This window comes from Triturus cristatus, chromosome 9, assembly GCF_964204655.1.
Source record: "Triturus cristatus chromosome 9, aTriCri1.1, whole genome shotgun sequence".
NCBI classification, from domain to species: domain Eukaryota; kingdom Metazoa; phylum Chordata; class Amphibia; order Caudata; family Salamandridae; genus Triturus; species Triturus cristatus.
This window is the reverse complement of record NC_140592.1, coordinates 932157070-932173232: the sequence shown is the minus strand read 5'-3', so window position 1 is coordinate 932173232 and position 16163 is coordinate 932157070.

The following is a 16163-nucleotide window of genomic DNA, read 5'->3' as shown; positions in this document are numbered from 1 at the left end:
CCGTCCACCTTAATAGTATGCAAAGTTCTTCCTGCATTTTGCCAGGATAATGGACAGCTTAACAAGTGGCCTTCCAGCGCGTTTTTCGACCAATTTTAGTAACATGCTCTAGATGCAGCGGGAAGATGAGGACATCTCCATCAAAGAAACTTACTTCATATAGTTAAGTAGAAGGACCCTTGTTTGGAGGAAATTTACATCTTTGTAGTCTTGTTTACTTCTCTATAGAAGGATTCATGTTATCATAGATTTTTGGACAAAGACGCAACATGAATAATCACATTGCCAAAACGGACATAAGGTGACTGGTGACATTTCCTTATGGTCCATTATGCAGCTGTAGTGCAGAATACCTACGGGACATTTACCCAAGGAGGTAGCAATTAGTAATTAACAAGTAGAAAGAACTCCACTTGGGTAGCTATTTTGTGCAAAACTGTGGATTCTTGTTGGATAAAAGGGCAGGTGTGGTCCGTTTGTGGTCAAGTCATTGACAGACCAACACAGACAATTAGACACCCACTGACACACTCAGGCACTCACATCCACTGCCAGACCCACTCACACATCCACTCACAGATGCACTCAGGCACACACTCAGACACTCATGCACCTACTCACAGACCCATACAGCCACTCCGACAGCCATTCACAGACCTATTCAGACACTCATGCACCTACTCACAGACCCATACAGTCACTCACGCAGCCACTCACAGTCTCATTCAGAGACTAACACACCCACTCACAGAATCACTCAGAGACTAACGCACCCAATCACAGACCCACTCAGACACTCTTGCACTCACTCACTGACTGACTCACACACTCATGGAGGCACTTGGAAACTCACTCAGACACTCTCACACCCACTCACAGACCCACTGAGACACTCACTGAGATATTCAAGCACCCACTCACATACCAAGTGAGACACTTATGTAGCCATTCCAGACCTACACATACATTGAGACACTCATGCACTCACTCACACACTCACTCTCAAAGTTTACAGATTACAGTTAGGAAATAACATCTTAAAAACCATAGCAGAAGTGGACGGAAGCAAGACGGCGGTCAGCTGAAGTGACTGCTCGCAGCTCGCAGCAGCATAAACCAGTAGACCCCCACAGGGAGAGTAAAGAAACCAGCTGAGTAGGAGGAGATGATCGTACTGATACGAACAACCCTCGAGGCATTTGCGAGAGTGCTGACAGTTTGGGCAACAGAGTGTAAGTGCACAGCAGGATGCCTCAAGCTATTTGCCACGACCGAGAAATTGACCAGCGCGCTGAAAACAATCCCCCCCCAGGGTCACACTTACCGGGCAGAATGAAGCTGAAATCAGCTTCTAAGACGATCAGAAAAGGCTCTGAGACTGCGGGGGCTGGCCCAGCTACGGTGGCTCCTGGAAGCATCGACACGACAAATCGCTCGGAGGTGGAGCTGGGAGCTTTTGCTGTGCGTTACCAGGGGACGCCGAGGTCAAGGCATGAACCGGAGTGGATTAACCCTGGATGTGAAAGAGAAGGCTGGAACTACTCACCAGCAACGCCAGCCCAGCAGCACAGTAGTGGATCTATTGAAGGGCTCTAAGAAGGGCATCGTGGTCAGTGAACTTGGAGGCACCCCCACGGGGTCATTAGTGGTGGAAAAATGGGCAGAAGGAAAAGGAGGAAGTGATGTGAGGAATGCAGACAACGGGAGCGAGAAGGCCAACAGTAAAGGTACTCCGCAAATGGCATTTCCCGAGGGGGCGATTGCACTTGAAGAGGGGGATGGTCTGAGTACAGGTACATTGATGGACAGTACCACCCCCCCCTGCTAGTCTGCCAGCAGTTAAACCTGCAAACTGATACTCCCCAACAGCAAGAGAATGACAAGCCAGGCGTAACAACAGCTGTGGACCCAGAAGAGGTGGAAGGAAAAAGCGTAAAGGAAAGATTGCAAACACCCCTGCACTTCTTGCAATATAATGTCGGGCTGATTGAAGGGTTGGATATGGATCTAGTGGTAAGCCGTAGTGATGTCATGGGAGGGAAAAAGGGGAATGGCGCTGAAGCGGTAGATTGCTTTTATTCACTATCAGATGCTACATGTTCAGGGGATTACTCTATATCACTGTCTGGATCTAGTGGAAGCTGGACTAGCGAGGTAGACTCAGCTGCAACTACGCGTAAAGTACGCAGAAGGTCTAGTCGGGCAGAAAAGGCTGCAAAGAAAAAAGCCGCACTACAAGAAGAGCTGAACTGGGATTATTTCCCAACCTCACAATTGGGTGGCGCTATAGCAGGCAAGGCTGGTGCCGAGTTCCAGGAGAATGCAACATCAACTATGGATGTCATACTGCAAGCAATTTCATCACATCGTGAAGAGGCAAGGCAAGAAAGCAGACGCTCCCAGTCGGCCCTCCGAAAGATGCAAGGCTGTGTTCGCAAAGTGGTGAAAATCTGTAACTCTATTAGTGAGCGACCAACTGAGCTGGAGATACGTACTAGAGTCCTCGAGGAGGATGTATCGGTTGTACAGACACAATCAGAGGCACATGAAGCTAGATTATCAGACATGCAGTGGAAGCTAGAAGAGCAAGAAAATCGCCAGCGGTGTAATAATTTGCGCTTTTTAGACATTCCAGAAGGGCGCAAAGTTTCTGATACACGCCTCTATATGATAGGCCTACTCAGTAAAGCATTTCCAGATCCGGAAGGCTGGAATTGGCAGCAAGAAGTCCAGCGTGCCCACAGAATCCCTTTCAACTTGAAAAGCCAACAGGACCAGATACTAAACCCAGGGCTATCCTGGTATTTTTCGGTAATTTCCTACTAAGGTAAAACATCTGGGGGAAAGCCAAACCAGAAGCTAAATGGAGGGTAGAGGATTTTGCCTTATTTGTAAGGCCAGACTTCTGCCACATTACTGTGAAAAGGCGCAGAGGCTGTGACAGATGATTGCCCCTTTCCAGGCTAAGTGGGAGCAACCCTATTTGATGAACCCTGCCAAATTAAAAATAATTACAGGAGGCCGTGCATACTATCAATCAATCAATCATAGGCATTTATAAAGCGCACTACTCACCCAGAGGGTCTCAAGGCACTAGGGGGGGGGGGTCCGCTACTGCTCGAACAACCAGGTCTTGAGCTTCTTCCTGAAGGAGAGGTGGTCTTGGGTCAGGCGTAGGTCGGTCGGGAGGGCGTTCCAAGTCTTGGCGGCCAGGTGGGAGAAGGATCTTCCTCCTGTTGTCGCTCTGTGGATGCGGGGGACGGCTGCGAGGGCGTGACTGGTCGAGCGGAGGTGGCGTTTGGGAGCGTAGAAGTTGAGGCGGCTGTTGAGGTAGGTCGGGCCTTGGTTGTGTAGGGCTTTGTGTGCGTGGGTGAGGAGCCGGAAGGTGATTCTTTTGTTGATCGGGAGCCAGTGCAGGTCTCTCAGGTGTCTGGAGATGTGAGTTCGTCTGGGGACGTCGAGGATGAGTCTCGCCGAGGCGTTCTGGATCCGCTGGAGTCTCTTCTGGAGCTTGGCGGTGGTACCGGCATAGAGGGCGTTGCCGTAGTCCAGTCGACTGGTGACGAGGGCCTGGGTGACCGTTTTCCTGGTCTCGGTGGGGATCCACCGGAAGATCTTACGTAGCATGCGCAGGATGTTGAAACAGGACGAGGAGACGGCGTTGACTTGTCTGGTCATGGAGAGGGAGGAGTCCAGGATGAAGCCCAGGTTGCGTGCGTGGTCTGTCGGTTTGGGTGCATTGCCCAGGGCGGGGGGCCACCAGGAGTCGTCCCAGGCGGAGGGTGAGGAGCCCAGGATGAGGACTTCCGTCTTGTCTGTGTTCAGTTTCAGGCGGCTGGTCGTCATCCACTCGGCCACGTTTTTCATCCCTTCGTGTAGGTTGGCTCTGGCGGTGGCGGGGTCGTTGGTCAGGGAGAGGATCAGCTGGGTGTCATCGGCGTAGGAGATGATGTTCAGGTTGTGTTGGCGTGCGATGGCCGCAAGGGGGCTCATGTAGACATTGAAGAGGGTGGGGCTGAGCGAGGAGCCCTGAGGGACGCCGCAGATGACTTCCGTGGCTTCTGATCTGAACGGGGGCAGGCGGACTCTCTGTGTCCTTCCGGTGAGGAAGGAGATGATCCATTCCAGTGCCTTCTCCTCGATCCCGACGTTGCTGAGGCGCTGCACTAGGGTGCGGTGGCAGACAGTGTTGAATGCCGCGGAGAGGTCCAGGAGGATGAGGGCCGCTGTTTCTCCGTTGTCCAGCAGGGTTCGGATGTCGTCGGTGGCAGCGATGAGGGCGGTCTCGGTGCTGTGGTTGGCCCGGAAGCCTGACTGGGAAGGGTCGAGGGAACCAGTCGTCTCGAGGAAGGCTGCCAGTTGCTTGTTGATGGTCTTCTCGATGACTTTGGCTGGAAACGGGAGGTGCGAGATGGGGCGGTAGTTCTTGAGTTCGGTGGGGTCCGCTGTTGGTTTCTTTAGTAGAGCGCTGAGTTTGACGTGCTTCCAGCTCTCAGGGAAGGTGGCGGTGTCGAGGGAGGTGTTGATGATGTCCCGCAGGTGGGGTGCGATGACAGCGTCGGCCTTGTTGAAGATGTGGTGTGGGCAGGGGTCGGTTGGGGATCCGGAGTGGATGGAGTTCATCGTGCTGATGGTGTCTTCGAGGTTGATCGGTGTCCAGGCGTTGAGGGTGGTGGTGGGGGGCGTGGGTTTGGTCGTGGGGAGCGTTGGTTGTGTTCTGAAGCTGTTGTGTATGTCAGCGATCTTGTTGTGGAAGTAGGAGGCGAGGGAGTTGCAGAGGTCTTGCGATGGGGTGATGTCGTTGTTTCTGGCGTTGGGGTTGGAGAGCTCTCTGACGATGTTGAAGAGTTCCTTGCTGTTGTGTGCGTTCTTGTCCAGCCGGTCCTTGAATGCTGTTTTCTTGGTGGCGTGGATCAGTTGATGGTGCATTCGGGTGGCGAGCTTGAGGGTAGTCATGTTGTCCGGCGTTGGGTCTCTTCTCCAGGCTTTCTCGAGGGCTCAGAAGTTCTTCTTGGAGCTCTTGAGTTCGTCGGTGAACCACGGGGCTTTCTTGCTTCCGGGTCTGCTGGGCGGGGTCCTCAGAGGGGCGAGCTCGTCCGCGCAGGTGGAGATCCATTTTGTGAGGTTGTCGGAGGCTTGGCTGGGGTTCGGTGAGCTGGCGGGAGGGTGCTGGCTCAGGGATGCGGTGAGTTGTTCGGCTGTGATCTTGTTCCAGCTTCTTCGTGCAGCCTGTTGCTGGTGGTGGTGGACCGTGGTTCTTTTGAAGGTGAAGTGGATGCAGCTGTGGTCCGTCCAGTGGAGTCCAGTGGCGTGGCTGAAGGAGATGTCTTTGCTGGACGAGAAGACGGCGTCGAGTGTGTGTCCGGCGAGGTGGGTGGGGGTGGTCACTGTTAAATGGTAGCGGCAATTTCAGTCGATAACCCTTCAAGTGTTGCCCGGCGGTAATCGCCTCTTATACCATTCGATGTTAAACCAATAAAGAGGCAGGCGCCGGAGACTGGAAGGCAGGAAACAAAGTTTTATTCCGTCGGAGCAGAACACATCAGATCAGACAGCAAGGTATCGTCACGAGGTGCTCTAACTGCATCTCTGAGGCCTGGCCTCTTATACACAGGTTTATGACTTTATTGCAGGGTTATCGTACATGGCACATTCTTGAGATTGTCTTGGAACATGAAAGAACATCCTCGTAATCCCTACTTCGAGCTCGTTCCCACACATATCTACAGTGGAAGTCCCCACCCCATCTACAGTAGAAGATGGCTATCACACAGCTGGACATTCCGCCAATTCCCGGGGGTGTGTGCGACCGGCCGGGTCTCAGGGGGTAGGGGCTTTGATCTACTGTAATCCCTTTGATGTGGGGTGTTTCCCTTACAGTAGGGGCAATAAACTGCATCCGCAGGGCTAGGTGATGGCCTGGGATCGATTCGGACAATGGGGCGCAGAGGAAGGGGGTTATCAAAAGAGATGCATGACCATGTATGGGATGTCGGTCAGGCGTGGGATGTGGTTCCATGGCAGGGTCGCGCAGAAGGAGAGGGTTTATGGCCCGTGTATGAGAGAGCGGGGGTGGCCGGCGCGCGGGGGATGCTTGCAGCGCCAGGGGAACGTGCTGGCGACCGACAATGAGCGGGGGAGAGAGTGGGGTGCCTAAAATGGCGGCCGTGCGTTCTCTGTGCGTGGCGCTGGGGAGAGGCAAGATGGCGCAGATAATGTTCAGTTACAAGCTAAATTTCCACAGTCCTCCCTTTTAACATATCTCGCCAGCTTGCCTGGCCAACATTCACCTTCGTTAACCCTCCAGCTATAATATTGTTAATGTTTTTCATACATTCCTTAAAGATACCGAATTTTTAGGCCAGGCAGGAGTAATCTGACACATTTATACATAGTTACATACAGTTGATAAAGTAGGCGAGGAGGTAGTACATACAAAATTACATCAGCTGCGCCGCATGTCAGGCCCAGGGATAGGAGGAGGGGAGCTTGTTTGAGCACAAATAGGATACTGTAAGGCAAAAATGTTTCTGGCAAAACAAGGGATATTTCGTACATTACTTAAGGCCCAGACTTCGTGTGGATCAAAAATAGTCAGTATAGTCGTGTGCATGGCTGGTGTTGTATGAATGTCATTATACAAAGTTAGATTTTCTTAACTTCTCAGTGTACAGTCGGAAGTGACTGATGCAACATCATGAAAACTCGATAGGAAGATAGTTAATATAAAAAGGTGGTTGGGAGAAGATTTCGACTTAACATGGGCTCTTCTTTCCAGTGTCCTATTATAAAGAGCCATCACTGGTAAGCTCTTATTGTTGTTCTTCTTTTGTTGGCGTTGTTGAGCACAGGCGGTGGAGCTAAGGTCCAGCTCAAATCCAATTTCTCACGTGGCAGGGTGTGACCATTCGCTGTTCTCTGATCACAGTCCTGTTCCCTTAGCACAGTTCATCATAGGTACTTTGAGACAGGGTACCCGCCTTAGTTAAGTCAAATTCAAAATCCATAGAGAAGGGGTGTGGCGTGCTTCGGGATGCCGGGGGAAGAGGGGGTGGAGTGGGATCGGATCAAAAATGCGGACCAAGGAGAGCAGAATCTTCCAGCATTGGGCCCATCAATCGGGCCCGACGGGTTGGGACTTCAGGCACGCTGGTCAGTGAGCAGGGGGCCTCGATATAGCCCTTCGTTCTATCGCTTATCATCCTGATAATGGCGCCTTGTCCCACGCCCTTTTTGCTTCGTCGCTTCCCCCTTGGTCGATGCCATAGATGTTCCATGGTCCGCAGCCAGGCTGTGCATCACGTCCGACCCCTCTCTTCCGATGGCAGCACGTTATCTTTAAATGAGTACAAGAAACAAAATCTTAGAGAGTTGGCAGGGAAGACATTTGCACACTTCATCCTCTCTCCCAACCACCGAGTAGTTGCGGAAATGCTTTTATCGGTTGCTGTATGATTGATGTCTATTAACTCTGATGTTAGTGTGCGTGTTACTAATCTATTAATCATTGCTGTGGTGCAGGTTTCTGTGGGTGTCCCTGTCCATCGTCTGGCCTTCTAGGTGTCGATTCCTGCGCCCTATAACCGTTGCAGGAAGCCTGACATCTGTCAACCCTTTGGTCTATTAAAAATTCGAACCGGCTTCTCTGGTAGAGACTCGTTCATTTCAACACAAGTTTTGTTAATACACATTTTCCTCCGAGGACTGCTAAGTTTATGAAAAAGTGCGAGGTGCTACTGTCATGGGTTCACAAGTATCCATTTCAGGGAGGAACATAAGCTAAACATTATTCTTGCTGGAGACAATAGGTAACCCCTATCATTTTAGGCGATGTATTTTTAGAGAATAAGGTCATCAGCTGTTTCGTTCGAAATACTCTGAGACGGCTAGTATAGGGCTGGGGTTATTTTGGGAGAACGGGGTGCTTTAGACATTCTATTTCGGGGTAATTGGGCGGGGGCAATCCTGGGCGGTGGAGATGGTGTTTGTTAAAGCCCTAAAAAAAAACGAAAACCACTGACATGTAGTCCCCGTGATGAGGGCCAAATTGGGAGACATCAGTCGTCTTACCTGTCCTTTCTTTCTCAGCCAATTAAGCCCAACATTTGCAGAAAGGAGAGGTAGTAACGTGGTAAAGTATGGTCGTTTTGTTTCTGTCAATTTGTTCGAACACCACCGTGTTTCAGGCCAATTATACACTTACCGAAGAGGTATGTGTCGTTAGTTTATTCAAAAAGAAAGAGGGCAAGAAAGCCTTTAGTGAGGGAGGGAGAGAGAGAGAGAGAGAGAGAGAGAGAGAGAGACGTGTGCATCAAGTAGGCTATTTGGCATGTGTACGACACAAAATGAGAGAGAGGGACATGTGTACGATAATATGCCACTTGGTGCACACACAACATGGAGTAGCATGGGTCTGTTCTATGTAAGAAAACACAAGCGGGGGAAAGACATAAATTCGGTGATCACGTACACACAAATACCGGATAGGGTGTGACAGTACATGCATCAAGCCCAGAAACTTAAGACGGAGACTCAGGGCTACGTTGAGTATGGGGACCTCTCCTTTCCTGTCCTCTTTCCTATGCATGCTGCGTATTTTCAGTATTTTGTAGTTTATCTTGGCGGGGTGTCGGACCTTTTACTCTCCTCCTTTTGATCGATGGATGAGTACTTCAATCATACGGTGACGCTCTCTTCAAGTGACCCAAGCATGAAATGCATACACATTCATACCGTATAATCGTAGCACACACGCACAATCATACCATACAGTTTTTCATGTTCCCAATGGTGGTCTGCACTTTACGCACTATCCCACAATGTTTGTCTATGTTTTTCCTGAAATTGAACACGGTGCGGTCCAGGTCCACTCCATTCTTCAGTCGGAACTTCGTCGTGACCTATAGAGGGGAAAAAGAGGGGAGGGGATGTGCAGTATTCAAAGTACCTTAGCGCGCGTGGACACGAAAAAGTTCTACTTACCACGTACCAAGCTAGCCGCAGGAGTGGGTAATACCACAGACCTATTATTCCTTTTGTCCGGGACAAAGATGCTCTATTTCATTCATCTCCTAAATCCGGGTTCCCTGGTCGTACATGCATTTCTCAATCGGTCGTGTATTATGGTGCAAGATACCATACCTTGCGTTCGGCATATACCTGAAGCTATAGTTGACCATTGTTTGACAACTCTTGGAAAAAGACAGGTGTGATGGGTACAAATTCCGTTAATCAAAAAGATTCAGGCAAATGGGGTCTGCATTATCTGTTTTCTATTGCTTGGGAGTAACAACCATTTATTCAAAAGAAAAAAACCTTTACCAGCCTAGATGATTTGTCATGACACTGATTCCGTAATTCCTTATAAGAAGCCCTTTATTTAAAACAATGTCAGTATACAAATACGGGCCTACAACCGCTATAGGCCGGCCACGGCGTGAGAGGCGTCGAGTATCATGAGCAACACTATTTTAGCATAAAATCGGTTCCCTCCCCGCCCCCCCCCCGACCATCATGTGTGGAAACATCGCATACATATCTCTTTTTAACACAAATGCCACGTGACTGGAATGCCACAAGGAGTTGTAGGCCTCCCCTACATCGGCGCCATTTTGGGGCGAGGTCGGGTCAGTGTACAGTCTAAGTCTTTCCATGAATTAGCTGTTGGACCAGAATTCCTTTCGGTAGTTCGAGAACCTTCGTTAGCGTCAGCTTGCGTCAGCATGGCGTCACCGCGATCTTGTAGCAATGCCGTGGTCCGTTCTTGGGGCGGGGCAGCAGGCGGGTTCTTCCGCCGACGCCTTGAATCAGTCTTTCTCACTGCACCAAGCGGAGGCAAGGTGGCTGCCGCCCGGGGCAAAGAACAATGGCGGCGGTTTGTCCTTACCGGAAGTCCGCGGGAGTCGAGTGCCAATGACTCCAGCAGACTCTGCAAAGCTGAGGGGGGCGTTTTGTCAAGGGTGGGGACCACGCCCAAGCAGACAAGCTTTCGAGTCCAGAATCGTCTCACGGTGGGCTAGGCCTGGATCCGGAGAACCGACCGCCGGAGTCCAAAGGCAGCAGTAGCAGCAGCTCTTCGGTACAGCCACCGGAGTGGGTCCAGCAGCAGCAACGACAGCAGTTCGGATGGTATCGCCACCGGGGTGGGTCCAGTAGCAGCAACGGCAGCAGTTCGGATGGTATCGCCACCGGGGTGGGTCCCCGATTACTCGGCTGCGGGGGCCCACTCCTCGCGTCGGGCGCTAGTGGCAACCCTGGTGAACCCGTGCTTGGGTGGTTGTCCGGCGGTCGAGTGCAGGGGCGCCAACTCGGCTGAACGGCGAATGAATGGCAGGGTGCGACGCGGCTGGCCGGTGAAAGAGATGGTTGGGGTGCCCTCATCTGCTGGCGAGCCTCCACCTGGGGAGGTGGGGGAGGCCCGTCCGCGTCGCCTCCCCCTGCCAGGGCACCCTCCGTTATTGAAGGAAGAAGAGAATGGGAAGATCCGCACAGCGTGGCAGACTCCGCCTTGGCGCTGCCAGAGCTTCGGCGCTTCGTGCAGCCTCCGGCCTATTCGCACAGTCGTCCGCCACTGATGTCAATGGATTTTTGCATGGCTTTTATAGCCCAAAGCCGACTAAAAGGACCGCCCAAAACATGCCAATGTTGCAACTTCGAGGAAGGAGAGGCGAGGACGGTGTCACGTGGACGTAAATGCTTTGGGATGCAGGTCGCAGCAGACTGTCATGTAAATAGTTGTTTAAAACGTGTTTTAACCTGTTCATCTTGTCGGAATGTTTGTTATACCTATAAGTTATTAAAATGTTTAACCATACTACTTTGTTGGAGTGTTGTACATATTTGCAATCTAGTTAGTGTAATCGGAAAATGGCATTGTCCAATTGCGCGTGATCCTAGTCAAGTTCGGTGACATTGATGGTGGGTATCAACAGACTTCCGGTTGTGTCTACTGGGCGGGGTGGGTGGTAGGGCAGACATGTTTAGGCAGCGAGAGCGATGGAGCCGGGCTACCTCGTGGCCGTCTTGACCGTGAGCTTGGTTCCTTCCCCTAGTTCCATATATCCCACAAAGGGCTATTTCCCAGCGTTTCTTTAGTTTTGTAGGGTCAAAAAGGATCCTACCAGTGGCCACTGACTCTCGGGGTCCCCCTTTGTATATTTTATGCCATAGCTTGCTATAAGCTACGGCGACTAGTCCATTTTTTAGTGAACATGTCCTTATTAGGGGTGCCCGCCAGTGGAGCCGGATGGTTCACCTCTAATAAGCGGTCCGGGCAGAACCAACTACCAATCAGTGGGGAGAAGATAGGCATGACGGGTTTCAACGGGGACAAAAGTCAGCACTACCTATCTTTTCACTGCTTGCAAAGACTAGACAGAATATCTCTATTCCTCGTTATTTGTAAGCAGAGAATACCTCCAAAGAACCAATATCGAACAACTAGTGTTCGGACAATCAATCAATCAATCAATGGGGAGATAGAGATAGGCACGACGGGTTACAACGGGGACAAAAGTCTGCGTTACCTACCCTTCACTATTTGCAAAGACTAGACAGAATATTTCTATTCTACGTTATTTGCAAACAGAGAATATCTCAAAGAGCACTATTCTTCAAAAAACAATCAATGTTCGGACAATCAATCAGTGGGGAGATAAAGATAGGCACGACGGGTTACAACGGGGACAAAAGTCTGCGTTACCTACCCTTCACTATCTGCAAAGGGAGAGAGAGAGAGAGTATTTCTACTCCTCCCCGTTTGTAGACAGCGAATATCTCAAAGAGAACAATCAATGAGCAATACTAGTATTTCAAACAATCAATCAATTATTTCGCAATTTGTCGTGTTTCACGACCTTACCCGGACCGCGTGGACAGTTTCTCGTCTTCCGCCTCCAGCGCCCGATCGTCCTCTACTCTCCGTATTTGCCGCGGCACTCCTGGTGGTTCCCAGTCAGGACCGTAGATCACTCGAGAGAGGTCTGCTCGGAACCAGTGAAGTTCGGATGATCGGCTGCCAGACGAGGGTCTATCGGGCAGGAGCTCTCCCGATCGTTGCAGTCATTCACTCTGTCGTCAGGACCTCTCCCACTGGATCCACATGTCGCTGATGGGCCCCACGCTTGGGACGCCAATTGTTAAATGGTAGCGGCAATTTCAGTCGATAACCCTTCAAGTGTTGCCCGGCGGTAATCGCCTCTTATACCATTCGATGTTAAACCAATAAAGAGGCAGGCGCCGGAGACTGGAAGGCAGGAAACAAAGTTTTATTCCGTCGGAGCAGAACACATCAGATCAGACAGCAAGGTATCGTCACGAGGTGCTCTAACTGCATCTCTGAGGCCTGGCCTCTTATACACAGGTTTATGACTTTATTGCAGGGTTATCGTACATGGCACATTCTTGAGATTGTCTTGGAACATGAAAGAACATCCTCGGAATCCCTACTTCGAGCTCGTTCCCACACATATCTACAGTGGAAGTCCCCACCCCATCTACAGTAGGAGATGGCTATCACACAGCTGGACATTCCGCCAATTACCGGCGGTGTGTGCGACCGGCCGGGTCTCAGGGGGTAGGGGCTTTGATCTACTGTAATCCCTTTGATGTGGGGTGTTTCCCTTACAGTAGGGGCAATAAACTGCATCCGCAGGGCTAGGTGATGGCCTGGGATCGATTCGGACAATGGGGCGCAGAGGAAGGGGGTTATCAAAAGAGATGCATGACCATGTATGGGATGTCGGTCAGGCGTGGGATGTGGTTCCATGGCAGGGTCGCGCAGAAGGAGAGGGTTTATGGCCCGTGTATGAGAGAGCGGGGGTGGCCGGCGCGCGGGGGATGCTTGCAGCGCCAGGGGAACGCGCTGGCGACCGACAATGAGCGGGGGAGAGAGTGGGGTGCCTAAAATGGCGGCCGTGCGTTCGCTGTGCGTGGCGCTGGGGAGAGGCAAGATGGCGCAGATAATGTTCAGTTACAAGCTAAATTTCCACAGTCACCAGCTGCTTGAGTCCGAGGGTGGCGAGGTTGTCAAGCAGGGTGGTGGTGTTGCGGTCGTTGTTGTTCTCCAGGTGGAAGTTGATGTCCCCGAGGAGGATGTAGTCGGCAGAGGGGAGGGCGTGCGGGCTGATGAAGTCGGCGATGTCTTCGCTGAATTGAGTGCGTGGTCCCGGGGGTCGGTAGATCAGGGTGCCTCTGAGGGTGGTCTTGGGGTCGGTGTGGATCTGGAAGTGCAGGTGTTCGGCGGTTGTCAGGGTGTTGTCGGCGTTGGTCGAGATACGGATGGTGTCCCTGTGGATGATGGCGATGCCTCCTCCAGTCTGGTTGTCGCGGTCTCTCCGGATGATCTTGTAGCCCTCTGGGATGGCGATGGCGATGTCGGGCGCTGAGGAGTCGTTCATCCAGGTTTCCGTGAGGAAGGCAACGTCAGGAGCTGTGGTGTCGAGGAGGTTCCAGAGTTGAACGGCGTGTCTGTGGACGGAGCGGGTGTTGAGCAGGATGCACTTGAGGTGGTTGCTGCTGGTGCTCGGCTTGGCGGGTGCTGGTGTGGGGCAGGTCCGGATGCAGGTGAACTTGCAGGTGAGGCAGCTGAAGGGTCCTTGGGTGCGTCTTGGAGTGGCTCGGTAGCACCCGGGGGGTCGGCCGGTGTTGAGTGCATTGAGGGTGGCGGCATCGTAAGTCCGGCGGGTGGGGTGGCCTCTGCGGGGGCCAGGGGGTCTTGCGCTGGGCGCGGTCCAGGCGCGGACGGGCGCAGACGGGCTTAACTTTGGCGCACCTTCGGCGCTCAATCGGTGCTCCCGCTGCGCGCGTCCGCTGCGCGGTCGCTCTGGGGGCGTCATAAGAGGGGAGCCGGGAGGGAGGGTCTGCGGGGAGGCGGGGAGCGCGGGATCCAATCGGCGGGCGGGGGGGCGGGGTCTCGTGGGAAGCGGCGGGAACCTGGGGGCTCGGTGGCGGCTGGGGCGGCGCTCGGCGGCCCTGTGGCGGCTGGGGCGGCGCTCGGCGGCCCTGTGGTGGCTCAGGCGGCAGGCGGCAGCAGGAGGCCCAGCAGGTAAGGAGGAGGCGGGAGGTGTGGGGGCGACCAGGCCGAGGGCACAGTGGTCACACCTGGGGCAGAGGAGAGGGTCCCCTTAAGAGGGGAGCCGGGAGGGAGGGTCTGCGGGGAGGCGGGGAGCGCGGGTTCCAATCGGCGGGCGGGGGGGCGGGGTCTCGTGGGAAGCGGCGGGAACCTGGGGGCTCGTTGGCGGCTGGGGCGGCGCTCGGCAGCCCTGTGGCGGCTGGGGCGGCGCTCGGCGGCCCTGTGGTGGCTCAGGCGGCAGGCGGCAGCAGGAGGCCCAGCAGGTAAGGAGCAGGCGGGAGGTGTGGGGGCGACCAGGCCGAGGGCACAGTGGTCACACCTGGGGCAGAGGAGAGGGTCCCCTTAAGAGGGGAGCCGGGAGGGAGGGTCTGCGGGGAGGCGGGGAGCGCGGGATCCAATCGGCGGGTGGGGGGCGGGGTCTCGTGGGAAGTGGCAGGAACCTGGGGGCTCGGTGGCGGCTGGGGCGGCGCTCGGCGGCCCTGTGGCGGCTGGGGCGGCGCTCGGCGGCCCTGTGGTGGCTCAGGCGGCAGGCGGCAGCAGGAGGCCCAGCAGGTAAGGAGGAGGCGGGAGGTGTGGGGGCGACCAGGCCGAGGGCACAGTGGTCACTATTATAACTCTGAGGTCAAAGCAAAGGAGGACTTGGGGGAGTTAAAGGGCTAGGCTTGTAAGAGTCTGTAACTGGAAAGGGAGGGGTGGTACTTGGAGTATATCCTGGAAATGTATGGGAAATAAACTAGCTGGGCCGGACTAGAGGGTAACACGGGGTAGGGAGGTGCTTGGAGGAGGTCAACAATGCAATACTAATGGGGAGTGAATGGTGGATGGTGGATGAAATTTGGGGAACAAGAAGATGTAGGGTCTGTACATGAAAGAGAACTGTTTTGATCCTATTTTTCTTTCCTCTTTCTCTTGATGTTTAATTTAAGTGGCATCTACTTAGCCATCATATCTGTATTTCTTCTTTTCTCTCTCTTCTTATTCTTCGTTTAGGACAGTATTGGGGTGCTGCTAATCATGTTGCTGCACTGCTTCATCGTACACACAGACCTAGGTCTGGAAGCTTCCACGGTGGAGGGTGAGCATGGGGCACAGGGACAGGGGGGAGGGAGGGGGCAGAGGGGGGCTAGTAGGGGTGGAGGGGCGGCGGGGGGATAAGGAGGGTCAGAAAAGCGGAAAAGGAAAGGCAGGTATAAAATCTACAAACAATGCAAAAATGAATGAGGAGGGCACTAAACAGATAATGGTAAGTAGGACAAGTATAAATCAAAATGAGTAGTATTAAGATTTGTACAATTAATGTGGGTAGACTAAATGCTAAGAATAAACGTGGAAGAGCTTTTGAGATACTTAGAACCATCAACCCAGATGTACTGTGTTTCCAGGAAATGCATATCCTGTGGAACAATAAAGATGTTTTGGCGATCAGGGGCTACAATTTGGTGGTTTGCTCCACTCAAACTTCCATGATTAGAGGAGTAGCAAGCTATACTAAACAATTTTTGGGAAAGACCAAGAAGGTTGCAGCTGATAATTCGGAACACTGAGCAATAGCAAGGTTGGCTATGGGGGTAACAGTGGTTAATAAATATGGGGCAAACCAGGACGATCCAGAAATTTGGGAGAAGCTTGAAGTGAAACGGAGCCACTGATAGTGTGTGGCGACTTAGATACACACTTAAAGAGCACCAAACGTCAGACCCAGAAATATGTAGGAAGGAAGCCAAGGGTATACAGAGCATTGACTAACTTTCAAACTAGCCATGGGCTAACTGACATATGGAAAGAGGAAAATTCCGGGGATCCTGGATATACATACTACTCGCACCCCCACAGGAAGTATGTGCGCCTAGACAATTTTTTAGCTTCACGTAAAATAATAGATAGGGTTAAAATTAAGAAGCTCCCGCAATTATTCTCAGACCACAATCCCCTTATGTTAGAGCTAATAGGATTTAGCAAGGGAAGGAGGTCGAGTGCCTGGTACTTCAATAAAAAATTACTTGCTAGTGAAGAAATTTGTACTCACATTAAGCGATGGTCCATCGAGTTTTTTTATTTTAATAGGTACAGCACCTCGCGCAGGGTGGTATGG